Source organism: Ranitomeya imitator, chromosome 4 (assembly GCF_032444005.1).
Source record: "Ranitomeya imitator isolate aRanImi1 chromosome 4, aRanImi1.pri, whole genome shotgun sequence".
Taxonomy (NCBI): domain Eukaryota; kingdom Metazoa; phylum Chordata; class Amphibia; order Anura; family Dendrobatidae; genus Ranitomeya; species Ranitomeya imitator.
In genome coordinates, this window is record NC_091285.1 from 643,374,080 (window position 1) to 643,395,121 (window position 21,042).

A 21,042-nucleotide genomic window follows, 5' to 3' on the forward strand; every position below is an offset into this window, starting at 1 on the left:
GCCGTTCAATGTACACTCTCCCGCCTGCATTAGCATTGTGCCGACGCTTAAAAAGAAAGGACTGTCCTCTCCGCAGCGTGACCCATCATGGAACCAGGACCCGCAACAGGACATTCCAGGAACCCAACGACACCGGAACCCAGGACCCATCTCACATCAGGATGACACCGGATTCTTTAAGCGTTCACGCAGAAAGCGTTCACTTACAGAAAAGACCAAACTATGAATGAGCAGTGTCTTCATCGCCAGTGAAAAGCTTCAAATTCATTAGGAGGTCAAGCTTTTGATGAATTTGGTGCATCTTCCAGCTGTCGTGCGCTACCGCAATACATGTACATCAGTCAGGTACTGATGTAAGTGATATAAATTATGATAAATTTGTTGGCCGCCTTTGGCCATGTACCCTTCCTGCAAAGCCCCACCCTGCTGTACATAAAGTTTCCAGGACTGATGTAAAAAATTTAAAAAAGTCACTTTTTTTTGTTTCGCAACTGCAAGTTGTGCAAAAGTTTTGTGACATTTCAATCAGTTTTACAGCAGAATTCTGCAGAAAACTGATGAACGAACCCCATAGTGTCCAGATAATATGTCAGCATGATAGCTCTGTACAGATGTGCTCAAACATTTCCTGAAGAACGTGAATGACCCCCTGTAACTGGCTAAAATAAAGAAGGATCATCGTTAACAACTAATGCTTATCAATATTGTATCACACAATTATTAGGTTCTGTAGAAGGACGTAGATCTGGGGATTTATTATAATGGAATATAGGCTGAACTGGATGGACAAATGTCTTTTTTCGGCCTTACTAACTATGTTACTATTTTACTATGTAATTACTCAGCAGGAAATTTGTAGTGAATCCATCATATCTTATGATGAAAAGAAAACAATGCAGATCCCATCAATCGTGACTGGTATTTGTTTGTCTGTACAGTCAAGCTGTGATAATAATGTGAGAAAATGCATAGAACAGCACAACCTTTTAAAACTGTAGCATCCAGCATCTTGAAGTGTAGTTGCTGCCAAAAGTGGATTGCCACCATGTAATACTATATTTCCCCCTGTAGTGGCCGCCGCAGGGAAAATGCACAGCTAACTAGAGCAACAACAGTCGATCAGTTGATCGCTGGCGGTTTGTGAAACTGGAACTGATCACTGGGCTAGCTCAACTATTTTAAGGGTTTAAAAAGGTAAGTTCATAACATTGATAAAATATACCCTCCATATGTTATAAAATACATGAACCAAGGACTAAAGTATCACAAATTCTGAAAACACGTTGATTGAGCTATGTAGCAAGGCAAACCTTTGTCTAAATGGCATAGGGAAATAAATTTTAAAGGAGTGTTACAATTTCAGACATTTAAAGGAGCACTCCCATCAAAGTTTTTATCCTGTTAATATATTGCACTTAGCATTTTATAAAGCACTGTGTACTTACAATTGCTCATTTTGGCTTTCTACTCAGTTTATTTTTCTTTTCTCTGCTTGTCTGTATGTAGCAACAGGAAGTATTTTGTCCCTGCATTTATCATTCCCCTCTTCAACTCCTGACTCAGCTGCTCCACTCCCCCCACCTCCCTGCCAGGAATTTTGCAGTGACTCATGACTCATACAGGGAAAATTGACCTCCTGTTCCTACATAGAGCTTAGAAGAATTCAGCTAGTCAGTTATCAATCACGTGATGCCATAGACCTAATGGAAAATAGAAGAATTTACTGGATAGAAAGGCAAAATGAGCAATTGTAAGTACACAGTGCTATATAATATGATGACTGCAATATATTAAGAGGATAAAAACTTTGTTGGGAGTGTTAGGGGTCGAGTTCCTGCCTCTGCACAGGGGGAATCTCGGGCCATCTCCGCTGCGGTCTCCCATTCTTCTCCTGCCGCAGTGGAGCTTGCTCAGCGGAGACGTCGATCCCAGCGTCTCGCTCAGTCTGACTCTGTGCTTAGAGTTACTGCTGTGTTTCCTGCTTCTCCCATTGAAGTCAGTGCTGGGCAGCGGCGAGCGGACGCTTCTGGGGCTAAGTCCTGCTTTTCACATTCTGAGCATGCCCAGAGTAAGATCTCTCAGTGGAGATCGAGGGTCACATGATCAGATACTGCAGCTAAGGTCCTTGTAGCTGCTAGGACTAAATCCTGCTTTGCACTCTGAGCATGCCCAGTGCGAGATCTCTCAGTGGAGATCCAGGGTCACATGCTCAGGTGCTGCAGCACTCCATTAGTCCTTCTTTGGAAGGTCCTAAACATGCTACAGCTATTTAAGCCGTGCGGCCATGCGCTAGTATTGTCTTTTGTAAATGTGTGTTGTGAGTGAAAGTTGTTCTTTAAAATCCCCTCCCTATTGTATGACTGCTCGTGGAAGGTGGGTGATTGCTACCTAGCGCCCGACTTAGCCATCAGCACGGTACACACATTACAGCGTCTTATTGCTGTGACCGCCAGTGCGGTGCCATGCGCTTTCTCTGCGCTTTCCTAACCCAAGCCTGGGTGGTTAGTGGCGTCCGCCAGTGCGGCACCACACGCACTCTCGTGCCTCTAAAATATATTCTCTTGGTGCGGTATCGCGGCCCTGTGACTCAACAGGGTTCGCTTCCTTCACACTGGGTGAAGTTAACCCAAGTGTGTATTCATATTGTACCGCCATCTCGTCCGTCTCTACTAGCAGCAGGGTTTTCACCTGCACGGTGGACCTCGGACGGCGAACGCACCTAATACCATTACACCTTATACTTGGTGCGTTCCGCCAGTCCTAACATAATACTAGCACCAAGGTCTGGCTAGTAATGACGGACGATCAGCGTTCACAGCGGTACATCCAGCAGCTGGAGGGAAGGTTGGCAGCTCTTGAGCGTTCAACCTCAGCTGTGGATGTTACTGCTGTCGCTGTTCAGGCTGCAAGTATGGCTGCAGCTACCTTGTCCACTGCCGCCCCTGTACCGACGCTATCTCGCCTCCCGCTACCAGAGAAATTTTCTGGTGACAGTAAGTCCTGTAGGGGTTTTGTGAGTCAGTGCTCAATACATCTCGAGCTTCTGGCCTCTCGTTTCCCTACAGAGCGGGCTAAGGTGGGCTTTATCGTATCTTTATTGTCGGACAGGGCGTTGCAGTGGGCTACGCTGCTGTGGGAGCGTGGCGATCATGTGGTGCAGAGTGCTCTGTTATTCCTGAGCACTCTGAAACAGGTCTTTTTAGGACCTCGTGTCACCCATGATACGGCGCTCCAACTGTTGGCATTGACTCAGGGCTCGTCCTTGGTCAGCCATTTTGCCGTCCACTTCCGCACCCTAGCATCTGAGCTGGAGTGGTCGGATAAGGCCCTTATTCCTATATTTTGGAGGGGGCTGGCTGAGCATGTTAAGGACGCCCTGGCCACTAGGGAGATTCCCGCCACACTGGAAGAGTTAATAACAGTGTCTACTCGTATTGACCTCCGTTTTCACGAGCGGAGGTTAGAGCGAGCCCAGTGTAGGCAGAGGTTTCGGCTGGCTCCCACCTTCGCCAAACCTTTAGTCTCCAGTCCAGGCTCCTGAGTCCCATGAGCCTATGGTAGTGTCACGAGCGGGATCTAAGTCCCGGACCGCTCGTGCACTCCAGGTTTGTCATGTTTGCCAACAGTCAGGACATCTTGCCACCAGATGTCTCCAGCGGTCGAGGAAACGTCAGCGTCTAGTGGTAGTAGGTGGAGGTGCACTAGACACGGCGACGTTTGCCTCCAAATTGTCCTTTAAGGCGACAATAACATTAGGCTCATCCTCCCACTCGGTAGAGCTCTGCGTGGATTCTGGGGCGGAGGGCAATTTCATGTCTTCTGCCTTCGCCCAACATCATGCAATACCCCTGGTTATGCTACCTCAACCAGTAACGGTACGAGTGGTGAATGGGTCGACACTGCCCGCACAGATAACACATCAGACCATCCCTTTTACTCTGTCCATGTCACCATCCCATCAGGAGATTATATCTCTGCTCATCATTCCTGAGGGGATTGATGAGGTCCTGTTGGGGATACCTTGGTTACGGTACCACTCTCCTCACATCGAGTGGTCCTCAGGCAGAATTCTGGGATGGGGTGAATCATGTGGGGGTAGGTGTCACCGAGAGTGCGTTCAGGTTGCTACTACGGAGGTATCCGCAGATCTAACCTCTCTCCCCAAGCAATATTGGTCGTATGCAGATGTGTTCTCCAAAAAGGCGGCGGAGACCCTTCCTCCCCATCGCCCCTATGACTGTCTGATTGATCTCTTGCCTGGTGCTGAGCCTCCCCGGAGTCGAGTCTATCCATTATCTCTCCAGGAGACGGAGGCAATGTCTCAGTACATTCAAGAGAATCTGGCAAGAGGGTTCATCAGGAAGTCAGTGTCACCTGCTGGGGCAGGGTTCTTTTTCGTGCAGAAGAAGAATGGGGAACTACGTCCATGCATAGACTACAGGGGTCTTAACGCTATCACCGTTAAGAACAAGTATCCTTTGCCCTTGATATCTGAGCTTTTCGATAGGCTTCGGGGAGCTAGAGTGTTTACTAAATTAGATCTGCGGGGTGCTTACAACCTGATTCGCATCCGTGAGGGGGACGAATGGAAAACGGTGTTTAACACCAGAGATGGGCACTATGAGTATCTGGTGATGCCCTTCGGGCTCTGTAATGCCCCAGCCGTTTTCCAAGACTTTGTCAACGACATCTTCCGGGATATGCTTTCCACCTCGGTTGTAGTCTATCTGGATGATATTCTCATCTTTTCTCCAGATATTGACTCCCACCGGAGAGATGTTGGCAGAGTCTTCAACCTCCTACGGGCAAACTCTCTTTATGCTAAGTTGGAGAAGTGTATGTTTGAACCGGAGTCTTTACCGTTCCTGGGCTATATCATCTCCGCCCAGGGATTGGCTATAGATCCTGCCAAACTACAGGCTGTGATGGACTGGCAAGAGCCCCATTCTCTTAAGGCGGTGCAGCGCTTTATGGGGTTCATTAATTATTACCGCCAGTTCATTCCACACTTCTCAACTCTGGTAGCTCCCTTGGTAACCCTCACCAAGAAGGGAGCAAATCCCAAAGTGTGGTCTGAAGAGGTCTCCAGGGCCTTTTCTTCTACTAAGTCTCATTTTGCTAGCGCTCCCATCCTACATCGTCCCGATGTCGATAAGCCGTTTATAATGGAGGTGGATGCCTCTTCCATTGGTGCTGGAGCAGTCCTCTTCCAAAAGGATGCTCAAGGTCAGAAGCATCCGTGCTTCTTCTTCTCCAAGACCTTTACACCAGCGGAGAGGAATTATTCCATCGGGGACAGGGAGTTGCTAGCAATGAAATTGGCTTTCTCAGAGTGGAGACATCTCTTGGAGGGGGCTCGTTTTCCCTTTCAAGTTTTCACAGACCACAAAAATTTGCTATATTTGCAAACAGCCCAGCGGCTAAATTCTCACCAGGCCAGATGGTCCTTATTCTTCTCCCGATTCCACTTCACCCTCCATTATCTCGCTGGGGAGAAGAACATTCGAGCTGATGCCCTTTCTCGCTCTGTTGTGTCATCTGAGGAGGAGGAAGGAGAGCCTCGGCTTATTGTTCCTTCTGAGAGCTTGAGAACCGTGGCTCCGGTGTCGCTTGAGTCTGTGCCTCCGGGCAAGACTTTTGTGCCCATAAATTTGCGACTGGAGGTTCTCTCTTGGGCTCATTCCTCCAGGGTGGGTGGACACTTTGGGACAAAAAGGACATCTGAGCTGCTGGCGAGGACGTACTGGTGGCCGCATATGCTCCGAGATGTCAGAGATTACGTTCTGGCGTGTGTCTCATGCGCCAAAAATAAGTCTCCTCGACAACGGCCGTCTGGGTTACTCTATCCCTTGCCGGTGGCAGACAGGCCCTGGGAGATGGTCGGGATGGACTTTGTAGTGGGTTTGCCCAAGTCTCGCGGCTGTACCGTCATTTGGGTTATTACCGATCATTTCTCAAAAATGGTGCATTTGGTGCCGCTCCCACGGTTACCTTCTGCACGGGCCTTGGCAGCGTTGTTCATAAGACACATCTTCCGCCTACACGGCATGCCAGACAAAATTGTCAGTGACCGGGGTCCCCAGTTTGCGTCTCGGTTCTGGAGAGAGCTTTGTCGTCTTCTCAGCATTGAGTTAAATCTCTCTTCCGCATATCATCCCGAGACGAATGGGTTGGTAGAGAGGGCCAATCAGACTCTGGTCACATATCTACGACATTTTGTTTCTGCCAGGCAGGATGACTGGGCATCTTTATTACCATGGGCAGAGTTCACCCTTAATAACGCTGTAGCCGACTCCACTGGTCAGACTCCTTTCCTCCTTAATTACGGCCAGCATCCGCGGGTTCCTGTGCCTATGCCCATGTCCTCTGCTGACTCCAGGGTGGCAGACTGGGCAGTGGAAGCACGGGACATTTGGGACCGCACTCAGGATGCCATTCGGGCCTCAAAGGAGAGAATGAGGTCCTCCGCCGATGCACATCGGCGCCCTGCCCCGACCTTTGCTCCTGGCGATTTAGTGTGGCTCTCCGCCCGTAACATCAGGCTGCGTGTAGAGTCCACTAAGTTTGCACCTCGCTACTTGGGTCCCTTCAAGGTCCTCGAACAGGTTAATCCTGTGGTCTACCGTCTGGCCCTTCCTCCACGCCTTGGTATCACCGACACCTTTCATGTGTCCCTCCTTAAGCCCGTATACATGTCCCAGTTTTCTGAGTCATGTGCCGGGACATCGGGTTCATCTACGGATGATTACGAGGTGAACGCTATTTTGGGGTACAAGGTGGTACGTGGTAAAAAATTCTATTTGGTGGATTGGAAGGGTTATGGCCCTGAGGACAGGTCCTGGGAGCCTGCTGAGCACATTCAGGCTCCGCAGCTCATTGCTGCCTTCGAACGTAGCGAGGCACAAGGAGGGGGGGAAATGTTAGTGGTCGAGTTCCTGCCTCTGCACAGGGGGAATCTCGGGCCATCTCCGCTGCGGTCTCCCATTCTTCTCCTGCCACAGTGGAGCTTGCTCAGCGGAGACGTCGATCCCAGCGTCTCGCTCAGTCTGACTCTGTGCTTAGAGTTACTGCTGCGTTTCCTGCTTCTCCCATTGAAGTCAGTGCTGGGCAGCGGCAAGCGGACGCTTCTGGGGCTAAGTCCTGCTTTTCACATTCTGAGCATGCCCAGAGTAAGATCTCTCAGTGGAGATCGAGGGTCACATGATCAGATACTGCAGCTAAGGTCCTTGTAGCTGCTAGGACTAAATCCTGCTTTGCACTCTGAGCATGCCCAGTGCGAGATCTCTCAGTGGAGATCCAGGGTCACATGCTCAGGTGCTGCAGCACTCCATTGGTCCTTCTTTGGAAGGTCCTAAACATGCTGCAGCTATTTAAGCCTCGCATGGCCGCACGGCCATGCGCTAGTATTGTCTTTTGTAAATGTGTGTGTGTTGTGAGTGAAAGTCGTTCTTTAAAATCCCCTCCCTATTGTATGACTGCTCGCGGAAGGTGGGTGATTGCTACCTAGCGCCCGACTTAGCCATCAGCACGGTACACACATTACAGCGTCTTATTGCTGTGACCGCCAGTGCGGCGCCGTGCGCTTTCTCTGCGCTTTCCTAACCCAAGCCTGGGTGGTTAGTGGCGTCCGCCAGTGCGGCACCGCACACACTCTCGTGCCTCTAAAATATATTCTCTTGGTGCGGTACCGCGGCCCTGTGACTCAACAGGGTTCGCTTCCTTCACACTGGGTGAAGTTAACCCAAGTGTGTATTCATATTGTACCGCCATCTCGTCCGTCTCTACTAGCAGCAGGGTTTTCACCTGCACGGTGGACCTCGGACGGCGAACGCATCTAATACCATTACACCTTATACTTGGTGCGTTCCGCCAGTCCTAACAGGGAGTGCTTCTTTAACCCCTTAAAGTCCAATGACGGACACAGTCCGTCACTCGATGCCTCCCCTTGATCTGATCAGCTGAAATGTGTCTGGAACAGCGAAGGTGGAATCACGATAAACCCTCGGCTGTTAACATGTTAAATGCCGCTGTCAAACTCTGACAGCAGCATTTGACATGGATGCGCAGGAAGCACGTCTTTACCTCCTCCCATCAGTGCCCGATGTCAGCAGGAGACCCCTGTGGTCGGCGCTCATAGCAAGTGAGCATTTTTGCTACATAGAGCAGGGCTATGTAGCTGAGTCGATCGGACAAGTGCAGCTTCTAGTCTGCCATGAGGACTATTGAAGCAAGTAAAAAGTAAAAAAAAATGTTTTTAATCAATATACACATATTTGGTATTGCCACATTCAGAATCACCTGGTCTATCAACATGTAAAAAGAATTAATCTAATCGGTAAACGGCGTAGCAAGAAAAAAAATTGAAACACCAGAATTACGTTTTTTTGGTCGCTGCAACATTGCAATAAAATGCAATAATGGGCGATCAAAAAATCATATTTGCAGCAAAATGGTATCAATAAAAATGTGAGTTTGGCGCGCAAAAAATAAGCCCTCACCCAGTCCCTGATCCCGAAAATTGAAGATACTATGGGTCTCGGAAAATGGCAATTTTTTTTGTACAAACTTTGGATCTTTTTTTTCACCACTTAGATAAAAAAAAACCTAGACATGTTTAGTGTCTATGAACTCGTAATGACCTGGAGAATCATAACAGCAGGTCAGTTTTGGCATTTAGTGAACCTAGCAAAAAAGCCAAACAAAAAGCAAGTGTGGGATTGCACTTTTTTTGCAATTTCACCGCACTTGGAATTTTTTTCCCGTTTTCGATTACATGACATGGTAAAACCAATGGTGTCGTTAAAAAGTACAACTCATCCTGCAAAAAAACAAGCTCTCACACGGCCATTTTGACCAAAAAAATAAAAAAGGAAAGGCTCTGGGAAGAAGGGGAGCAAAAAATGAAAATGCAAAACCGAAAATATCCCTGGTCGTTAAGAGGTTAAGGTATATCCATAGGATATGACATCAATGTTTACTATATATGGTTCCCACTGATTGGCTGCAGTGTTCACATGCCATACAAACCAAAAGAAACAATCTCCTTGCGCTCTCGCTTCGTTTTTGAATAGCCAATCAGGGGTCACATGATGTGTCCCACCCTAAGAGTCAGCGAGAAGACCAGTTGGAGACCCAGAATTGAAGAACAGAAGAATTTCAGTAGATGAGTATATGTTTTTGTTTTTAATTTTCAGACCTCTTTGCTCTAATTAAAAAAAAAATGGTAGACAACCCATTTAAGGTACATAAATAAAACTCACCCTGCCTAATAGAGTGTTAGCCACTGTAAGGGTGCACAAAGTCAGCCTCACCTTTTACCCTTAGCCATTAATAACACAATGTAACAACCTCAAACTGAATGAATATGCACCTTTAAATTCTCTTATCCTCTAAGTCCACCCCCGAGGAACCAGGTCCTTCATACTATAGCTATTCTTCACTTATTTTTAGTCCGCAACATAACTGACATGACTACAACTCCCCTTGATATCCCAAATCCTAATTTTGAGGGCAGGTGGGCAGGATAACATTATTACTGATAGGACGTTAGACTAACCTACACTCTGCCCTATTAACCAGGTCACTAAAGGGGCAAGCTTTCATTTTTGAGTTTTTGTTTTTCCTTTACTTCTTCCAAAAGCCATAACTTTTTATATTTCCAACAACACAGATCTTTTTATGGGAAGAGTTTGAGAATGGCAAAATCTAGGTGGCTTTTTGTACATGCTCTTTCTGCCAAATTCAGCTTTATCGATGACTTGTAATCTCTTATGTTTCTCCTTTTAGATCCAATATGTATTTCAAATCCTCTACCAGACTTTGAACATTGACCATAATTCTACTTTAACTCTCTTCTTGTGGTCTCTTTGGCAATTTCCCAAAAATTCATGAGAAACGGTATTTCCAAATCCAATCTTGTAATATTACAGTGTTGTAAAAAATGTTTCCTCTTCCAAGTATCTTCTGTTCTTATAGATTTGTCACACTTGCATGTTTCCAATCATCAAATTACTTTTATTTTATTTTATTTTGAACAGTTGCCAAAGGCGTCTCGAAGACCTATAGATGACGTTGGCTTAGGACAGACTCTTCAACTTTGAAAGGAAAAGTCGAGGAATTATTTAAATCGCGCACCCTACATGGCAGATGCTGACTGTTCTGAATTTTTTTAACCATTAAAATAATCATGAAAAAAATATATACAAGGTACTGACCTGAAGAACCATATTGACTAGTTATTTTTTTTTATGTTCAATAAAACATTGTAAAAAAAAATGGTGAAATTGCATTTTTGTCACTATTTCATCTCGCTTAGAATTTTTTTCCCCATCTTTCAGTGCATTATTTGGTAAAATAAACAGTAACATTCAAAACTACAACTCGTCCCCCCAAAAAAATCAAGCCCTCGTATGGCGATGTGTGGAAAAAAATCTGAAAAAAATTAGAACGTTATTGGTCTTTGAAGAGGGGGAAGAAAAAATTAAAGCGCAAACTTGCCTTGTTCTCCAAGAGTTTAAAACCCACATTTTCTTTTGTTGTCTTTATCGTATGTAATGGATGATCTAAAACTTTAAGGTACGTGGATGTAAATATTTATTGTGATACTGTTTACTGTAGGTTTCTTCAGTTCTGTGGTTTCTGTATGGTTCGCAGTTTGATGATGACTGGCAACAACAACTCCCAGTGTCTATTTACCATTTTTAAAAACATACTGGGAGATGTAACTTCATGCAATACAGTTGTATATGGTTCTGACGTGACATTGCAATTGACCGCTGTATTAAGCTTGGTGATGTATTCATGTACTCAAGGTTCTGGAGGTGATGTAATTCTGTAATGTTAATGGTTCTGGTGATGTATTCCTGTACTAATGGCTGTTCAGTTGATGTAATTCTGTACTATTGGCGGTTCTGGTGTTGTTTTTATGTACTTGCTGTGGTTGTCATGCTATATTTCTGAACTGTTAGTGATTCTAGTGATTATTTCTATACTGTTGGTGGTTCTGGTGATGTATTTATATACTGATGGTGGTTCTGGCATACCTCCCAACTTTTGAAGATAGGAAGGAGGGACAAAGTTTGCGATGCGCAACGCGCATCGCGGCAAATTTTAGGCCACGCCTCTGACCACACCCATTCATGACCAGTGACACCCATATCCACATCCCAACCACACCCATTTAGCACTGCTGATCACACTGTTTCATAAAGAATAATTATAAACAAAAAAATATGGCCACACAGTGCTCCATACTGTATAATGGCCACACATGATGCTCAATACTGTATAATGGCCACACATGATGCTCCATACTGTATAATGACTGCACATGATGCTCCATATTGTATAATGGCCACACATGATGCTCAATACTATATAATGGCCACACATGATGCTCCATACTGAATAATAACCGCACATGATGCTCCATACTGAATAATAACCGCACATGATGCTCCATAATGTATAATGACCACACATGATGCTCCATACTGTATAATGGCCGCACATGATGCTCCATACTGTATAGTGGCCGCACATGATGCTCCATACTGTATAATGGCCGCACATGATGCTCCATACTGTATAATGACCGCACATGATTTTCCATACTGTATAATGGCCACACATGATGCTCCATACTGTATAATGGCCCCACATGATGCTCCACACTGTATAATGACCGCACATGATGCTCCATACTGTATAATGACCGCACATGATGCTCCATACTGTATCATGGCTGCACATGATGCTCCATACTGTATAATGGCCGCACATGATGCTCCATACTGTATAATGGCCGCACATGATGCTCCATACTGTATAATGACTGCACATGATTTTCCATACTGAATAATGGCCACACATGATGCTCCATACTGTATAATGACTGCACATGATGCTCCATATTGTATAATGGCCACACATGATGCTCAATACTATATAATGGCCACACATGATGCTCCATACTGAATAATAACCGCACATGATGCTCCATAATGTATAATGACCACACATGATGCTCCATACTGTATAATGGCCGCACATGATGCTCCATAACATAGTAACATAGTAACATAGTTAGTAAGGCCGAAAAAAGACATTTGTCCATCCAGTTCAGCCTATATTCCATCATAATAAATACCCAGATCTACGTCCATACTGTATAATGGCCACACATGATGCTCCATACTGTATAATGGCCGCACATGATGCTCCATACTGTATAATGACCGCACATGATTTTCCATACTGTATAATGGCCACACATGATGCTCCATACTGTATAATGGCCCCACATGATGCTCCACACTGTATAATGACCGCACATGATGCTCCATACTGTATAATGACCGCACATGATGCTCCATACTGTATCATGGCCGCACATGATGCTCCATACTGTATAATGGCCGCACATGATGCTCCATACTGTATAATGGCCGCACATGATGCTCAATACTGTATAATGACCGCACATGATGCTCCACATTGTATAATGACTGCACATGATGCTCCATACTGTATAATGGCCGCACATGATGCTCCATACTGTATAATGACCGCACATGATGCTCCATACTGTATAATGACTGCACATGATGCTCCATACTGTATAATGACCGCACATGATGCTCCATACTGTATAATGGCCACATATGATACTTCGTACCGTATAATGGCCACACATAGCTACTCCTACACACGCGGCTGCGCTCCGTACACTTTGCACACACAGCTCCGCTCTGTACACACGCGCTCTGCTCCATACACCTTGTACACACACGGCTCCGCTCCGTACACCTCGTACACATTCAGCTCCGCTCCATACACCTCATACACATTCAGCTCCGCTCCATACACCTCGTACACATTTAGCTCCGCTCCATACACCTCGTACACATTCAGCTCCGCTCCATACACCTCGTACACATTCAGCTCCGCTCCATACACCTCGTACACATTCAGCTCCGCTCCATACACCTCGTACACATTCAGCTCCGCTCCATACACCTCGTACACATTCAGCTCCACTCCATACACCTCGTACACATTCAGCTCCGCTCCATACACCTCGTACACATTCAGCTCCGCTCCATACACCTCGTACACATTCAGCTCCGCTCCATACACCTCGTACACATTCAGCTCCACTCCATACACCTCGTACACATTCAGCTCCGCTCCATACACCTCGTACACATTCAGCTCCGCTCCATACACCTCATACACACACGGCTCCGCTCCATACACCTCATACACACATGGCTCCGCTCCATGCACCTCATACACACACGGCTTCGCTCCATACACCTCATACACACATCGCTCCGCTCCATACACCTCGTACACATTCAGCTCCGCTCCATGCACCCCATACACACACCGCTCCGCTCCATACACCTGACCTCGTACACACATAACTCTGCTACATCCTGTAAACACCTCCTGACCCAACACAAGGCAGCTTATTTACCTCATCCAGGAGCACCATGGCAAGTTGGCAACCAGCACAGCCGAGTCCTGCAATCCACGAGGGTCCCGATCATGTGACCCCTGACTCATCCCCACTGTGACCTCATCACAGGTCCTGTGCGCACGGAGCAGCCAATATGTGGTGTGCTGTGCTCAGGCTGCTCTGCGGGTGCAGGGATGAGGCTGACCGCCTGATATTGCAGCACACCTCCCAACCACTGCGGGACAACTAATGTCCTGCCCGGGATCGCGGGGCTGACTGTCAAAATCTGGACAGTCCCGCTGGATCCGGGACGGTTGGGAGGTATGGTTCTGGTGATGTAGTTTTGTATTGTTTGTAATGTAATTTAATTTTGGGGTTTCGGTAATGTATTCAAGTACAGATAGGGGTTCTGGTAATGTATTTATGTGCCCTTGGTGGTTCTGGTGATGTATTCATGTAAAGATAAGAGTCTTGGCAATGTATTTCTGCACAGTTGGTGGTTCTTGTGCTGTATTCTTATACATTTTTTGTTTCTGATCATGTATACATGTTGAAATCATTAACTCGTCAGATAAAGTCATGCATCTGGTCCCTCATAGCATCTGTTTACACACCCTGTGTGAACTTAATAGCCCTTTGTATGTGTATTTATACAGTTGCTGGCTGGTGACCGATTCATGCAGCGTTATTTGAATACCCTATTTAATATATTGATGGCTGGACTGTACACGAAAAGCACTTTTTACCATTATCCTTTCCTGTCTCCCCTATTTCCTCATAATCGTAAGCTCTTGCGAGCAGGGCCTTCACTCTTCTTGGTAGCTGTTGAATTATGTGTATCTTTTGCAATGTAAAGTGCTTTGGTATATGTTAGTCCTATAGAATTAAAATTATTATTATTATACATGGCTATGATAATAAGTTATTCTGACTTGGAATGAGATTTCGCTCTGTAGCACCACCACAGGAGAAAAGAAGCATTACACAGTCCTGTCAAATCAATAAGTGTCTGTGTCCTCCAAAGTGAGACTCTCTCTGTAGTCACTATTCGCTCTGGCCAAGAGATGTGGGTCCTGAAAAGTCGATTCCCTTCTGCAAAAAAATTCACAATTGCCTATTGAGGTATATGAAAGTTGTTTTTTGTAATATCTTGCTTGACACTATATGGTCTTATCTAATATATAATTGCCTAGAATACTACTTCCTGCAATTTGTGCCAACTTCCATGGCTTCGTCCGGAGCTAATGTCTGGAGCTAATGTCCGGAGCTAATGTCCGGAGCTAATGTCCGGAGATAAGTGACGTCAACAGTGTCCAGTGTCTGATTGGTTGCCGCCTGCTGCGAGCGACCAATCAGAAACGTGCCGTACTGTGACACACTCCGCCCGCCATTTTGGTGTGATTTTTGAATTTTTACCTCACAGCAAGTTTCTACTGCGTGGAGGCGGGCCCAGTGACGTTGCTCTTCAAGCTCCTGCCGAATTTCGTCAAAAAAATGATAATACCATTTACCAAAACTATATATATTTAGTTGTGAAGTGGTTCAGTGACATTTTCACACCAATTTTGAACTTTTGTTTGGTGTTTTCTCCATATACTGCATGTTATTTTTGTTCTTTCTTACTATTATTTATTAATTGTATTATTCTTACATTTGAATAAATAAAGTATATATGGATTCTAGACTCCCGATTCTTTAGAATCGGGCTGCCATCTAGTTACATAATAACAGAAAAAGCTGCCAGCCTGCATTCTTCCTTCTCTACAGGTCGCATTGTCTTATCTCCCTCATGACTGTAATGCCAGGTTTCCGGTTATTCTGCTGAAAAGGGAAAGCAGCAAACAGGGGGGAATCACACTAATAATTCCTACACAAAATATACCAGAGCCCAGTCCTGGTCTGGTGAAGTCAGACCAAGCTGAAGGCGGAGAATAGTGACGTGACTGCAAGTTCTCCCACCACAAAGCCCCCAGCAGTAGCTTATAAAGAAGGGACATCAAAGTGTGCTCATACTGAAGCAGAAGACCCACAGAGGTAAGTGTCAGCTCGCTGCTCAGACCGCTACTGCTGACTGCGGAACGCGAGCGCGGAATTATTATACTGCAACTATGAGTATGGGGAGGACGGCAAATTCCTCAATGAGAGATGAAAGAAAGCAGAAGAAGAATGTCATGATAGGAAGTGTATTGTATATCGGTGGATAGGACAGGATGCAGTCTCTTCATATGTATGTATATATATATATATATATATATATATATATATATATACAGTATATACCATTTATAACAGACCGTATAAAATAATATATAATAGGACTGTTCCCAGGTCTGTATATCAGTGTATAGGATATAGTCTCTGGTGTGTATATACAGTGGGTACGGAAAGTATTCAGACCCCTTTAAATTTTTTACTCTTTGTTTCATTGCAGCCATTTGGTAAATTAAAAAAAGTTCATTTTTTTCCTCATTAATGTGCACTCTGCATCCCATCTTGGCTGAAAAAAAAACAGAAATGTAGAAATTTTTGCAAATTTATTAAAAAAGAAAAGCTGAAATATCACATGGTCATAAGTATTCAGACCCTTTGCTCAGTATTGAGTAGAAGCACCTTTTGAGCTAGTACAGCCCTGAGTCTTCTTGGGAATGATGCAACAAGTTTTTCACACCTGGATTTGGGGATCCTCGGCCATTCTTCCTTGCAGATCCTCTCCAGTTCCATCAGGTTGGATGGTGAACATGGTGGACAGCCATATTCAGGTCTCCAGAGATGCTCAATTGTGTTTAGGTCAGGGCTCTGGCTGGGCCAGTCAAGGATGGTCACAGAGTTGTTCTGAAGCCACTCCTTTGTATTTATACATATAGTGGGATATTATTGATATATTTATATAATTTACATAATGGACTGTTCTCTGTATTAGCGATGTATATCAATGTATAAGGCGCAGTCTCCGGTATACATGGTATAATTTCTATCATTTGCATAATAGGACTGTTACGTATCAATGTATACAATGCAGCCTCCAGGGTATATACAGTATGTGTATATATATATATATATATATATATATATATATATATACAGTGGGGCAAAAAAGCATTTAGTCAGTCAGCAATAGTGCAAGTTCCACCACTTAAAAAGATGAGAGGCGTCTGTAATTTACATCATAGGTAGACCTCAACTATGGGAGACAAACTGAGAAAAAAAAAATCCAGAAAATCACATTGTCTGTTTTTTTAACATTTTATTTGCATATTATGGTGGAAAATAAGTATCTGGTCAGAAACAAACAATCAAGATTTCAGGCTCTCACAGACCTGTAACTTCTTCTTTAAGAGTCTCCTCTTTCCTCCACTCATTACCTGTAGTAATGGCACCTGTTTAAACTTGTTATCAGTATAAAAAGACACCTGTGCACACCCTCAAACAGTCTGACTCCAAACTCCACTATGGTGAAGACCAAAGAGCTGTCAAAGGACACCAGAAACAAAATTGTAGCCCTGCACCAGGCTGGGAAAACTGAATCTGCAATAGCCAACCAGCTTGGAGTGAAGAAATCAACAGTGGGAGCAATAATTAGAAAATGGAAGACATACAAGACCACTGATAATCTCCCTCGATCTGGGGCTCCACGCAAAATCCCACCCCGTGGGGTCAGAATGATCACAAGAACGGTGAGCAAAAATCCCAGAACCACGTGGGGGGACCTAGTGAATGAACTGCAGAGAGCTGGGACCAATGTAACAAGGCCTACCATAAGTAACACACTGCGCCACCATGGACTCAGATCCTGCAGTGCCAGACGTGTCCCACTGCTTAAGCCAGTACATGTCTGGGCCCGTCTGAAGTTTGCTAGAGAGCATTTGGATGATCCAGAGGAGTTTTGGGAGAATGTCCTATGGTCTGATGAAACCAAACTGGAACTGTTTGGTAGAAACACAACTTGTCGTGTTTGGAGGAAAAAGAATACTGAGTTGCATCCATCAAACACCATACCTACTGTAAAGCATGGTGGTGGAAACATCATGCTTTGGGGCTGTTTCTCTGCAAAGGGGCCAGGACGACTGATCCGGGTACATGAAAGAATAAATGGGGCCATGTATGAGATTTTGAGTGCAAACCTCCTTCCATCAGCAAGGGCATTGAAGATGAAACGTGGCTGGGTCTTTCAACATGACAATGATCCAAAGCACACCGCCAGGGCAACGAAGGAGTGGCTTTGTAAGAAGCATTTCAAGGTCCTGGAGTGGCCTAGCCAGTCTCCAGATCTCAACCCTATAGAAAACCTTTGGAGGGAGTTGAAAGTCCGTGTTGCCAAGCAAAAAGCCAAAAACATCACTGCTCTAGAGGAGATCTGCATGGAGGAATGGGCCAACATACCAACAACAGTGTGTGGCAATCTTGTGAAGACTTACAGAAAACGTTTGACCTCTGTCATTGCCAACAAAGGATATATTACAAAGTATTGAGATGAAATTTTGTTTCTGACCAAATACTTATTTTCCACCATAATATGCAAATAAAATGTTAAAAAAAACAGACAATGTGATTTTCTGGATTTTTTTTCTCAGTTTGTCTCCCATAGTGGAGGTCTACCTATGATGTAAATTACAGACGCCTCTCATCTTTTTAAGTGGTGGAACTTGCACTATTGCTGACTGACTAAATACTTTTTTGCCCCACTGTATATATACTGGGGTATCCTGGGTTCAAATAACACCGAGGATAAAATCAGTAGTAGTAGTTTGTATGTTCTCCCCGTGTTTGTGTGGGTTTCCTCCGGGTTCTCTGATTTTCTCCCACACTCCAAAGACTGATAGGGAATGCAGATTGTGAGCCCAATCGGGACAGTGATGATGTCTGTAAACTGCTGTGGAATTAATGGGGTTGTAAGGGAATAAAATAAATCAGTATATAATTTAGTCTCCATTAGGGTTGAGCGAAACGGGTCGTTCATTTTCAAAAGTCGCCGACTTTTGGCAAAGTCGGGTTTCATGAAACCCGATCCGACCCCTGTGCGGGGTCGGCCATGCGTTACGCGACTTTCGCGCCAAAGTCGCGTTTCAATGACGCGAAAAGCGCCATTTCTCAGCCAATGAAGGTAAACGCAGAGTGTGGGCAGCGTGATGACATAGGTCCTGGTCCCCACCATCTTAGAGAAGGGCATTGCAGTGATTGGCTTGCTGTCTGCGGCGTCACAGGGGCTATAAAGGGGCGTTCCCGCCGACCGCCATGTTACTGCTGCTGATCTGAGCTTAGGGAGAGGTTGCTGCCGCTTCGTCAGAAGCAGGGATAGCGTTAGGCAGGGTCCATTAACCACCAAACCGCTTGTGCTGTAGCGATTTCCACTGCCCAACACCACCTTCGGTGTGCAGGGACAGTGGAAGCTACATTTTTTTTTTTTTTCCCCCTCAGCGCTGTAGCTCATTGGGCTGCCCTAGAAGGCTCCCTGATAGCTGCATTGCTGTGTGTACGCCGCTGTGCAAACCAACTGCTTTTTTCAAAGCACAAATCCTCTTGTTCCTTCCTTTCTGCACAGCTATCTTTTTGGTTTGTACACACTTTTTATTTAATTTGTGCATCAGTCCACTCCTTATTGCTGCCTGCCATACCTGGCTGAGATTACTGCAGGGAGATAGTAATTGAAGGACACTCCCTGTTTTTTTTTTTTTTCTTTTGTGGGAGATTAAGATTGACATTTCTGCTAGAGTGCCATCCCTGTCTGTGTCATCTCGCACTCAGTGGGCCATAGAAAGCCTATTTATTTTTTTGCTTGATTTGGGTTATAAAATCTACCTGAAAAAATCACTACATCAATCAGTGGGAGATAAATATTGGCCTCTGGGCTTGTGTGCCACTCCTGACTCCTGTGTGCGTCATCTCTCACTCAGTGGGCCATAGAAAGCCTTTTTTTGTTTTATTTGTTTTCTAAATTCTCCCTGAAAAAATCATTTTATTTTATTTGGTTTCTAAATTCTTCCTGAAAAAATCATTTTATTCTATTATTTTTTTTTCCTAAAGTCTCCCTTAAAAAAAAAAAAAAATCAAATCAGTGGGAGATTAATATTTACATTTGTGCTTCAGTGACAGTCCTTGGTGTGTGGCATCTCTCTCATTTGTTGCCACCAACAACAGAGTGTGTAACATTGTGCCTGATTTTCGTTGTGGTCTCACTCACCTGTAAAGGGGTAGCTAAATCATACTGAAGTTATAGCTCACCGTGTAATTTGTGTGACAGCAACAAATACCGTTAGTTTGTTTACGTTTTTAAAACAATGAGGAAGTATGGTGGAAGAGGTCGTGGCCGGGGGCGTTCATTGTCAGCTGGTAATGAGGGTAGTGGTAGTGGTGGAGCATCAGCTGGTCGTGGGAAAAAAAATATTGCACCTAAGTCTGGAGCTGTGGAGCCGGGTTCGTCGTCTGGCTACACAAGGCCTCGAACGCTCCCTTTTCTGGGAGTAGGAAAACCGGTTTTAAAGCCGGAGCAGCAAGAGCAAGTTTTGGCTTATCTTGCTGACTCAGCCTCTAGCTCTTTTGCCTCCTCTCGTGAAACTGGTAAATGTCAAAGCAGCGCGTCGTTAGTGGATGTTCACGGTCAGGGACAAGTCGCTTCCTTGTCCTCTTCAGCAAAAACAACAACAGAGAAGAATGCAGCAGGCGACACAACGGGTTACTCCATGGAGCTCTTTACACATACCGTCCCAGGCTTAGAAAGTGAAACAGTTAACAGTCCATGCCCATTACAAGTTGAATCTGACATGGAGTGCACTGATGCACAGCCACAGCCAGACTACTATGCTGGTCCTTTGACTCAGACCACAACATTGCCCTCGCAGGGTGCTGATCAAGAATCAGACCCTGATGAGACTATGTTGCCCCATCACGAACGCTATACCACCGACCGACACGGTGACACAGACGAAGTTGCACACGAGCTACAAGAAGAGGTAATAGATGACCCAGTTCTTGACCCCGATTGGCAGCCATTGGGGGAACAGGGTGCAGGCGGCAGCAGTTCTGAAGCGGAGGAGGAGGGGCCGCAGCAGGCATCAACATCGCAACAGGTTCCATCTGCCGGGCCCGTATCTTGCCCAAAACGCGTGGCAAAGCCAAAACCTGTTGGAGGACAGCGTGGCCATCCGGTTAAAGCTCAGTCTGCAATGCCTGAAAAGGTATCCGATGCTAGAAAGAGTGCAGTCTGGCATTTTTTTAAACAACATCCAATTGATCAGCGCAAAGTCATCTGTCAAAAATGTTCAACTACCTTAAGCAGAGGACAGAATCTGAAAAGTCTCAATACAAGTTGCATGCATAGACATTTAACCACCATGCATTTGCAAGCCTGGACTAACTACCAAACGTCCCTTAAGGTTGTAGCACCCTCGGCCAATGAAGCTAGTCAGCAACGCAACATCCCTTCCGGCAGTGTAGGGCCACCATTTTCCGCACCACCTGCAGTATCTGTGCAGGTTTCTTTGCCAGGCCAAAGCAGTCAGGGTCAGGGAATCACCAGTTTCGTAGTAGGAAACACTGCATCTAGGGCACCGGTGGCAACAATACCATCTCCCACCGTCTCTCAG

General features: G+C 45.3%; 1 protein-coding gene across 1 annotated transcript in view; it reads left to right on the forward strand.

Moving 5' to 3' along the window:
• The first annotated feature begins 15,346 nt into the window (after positions 1 to 15,346).
• PLAT (plasminogen activator, tissue type) overlaps positions 15,347 to 21,042 on the forward strand; it is a 47,582-nt gene continuing 41,886 nt past the window's right edge. The window contains exon 1 of the mRNA XM_069766910.1: positions 15,347 to 15,496. The gene's annotated coding sequence lies outside the window, so the exon portion shown is untranslated. The remainder of the gene's footprint in view (positions 15,497 to 21,042) is intronic.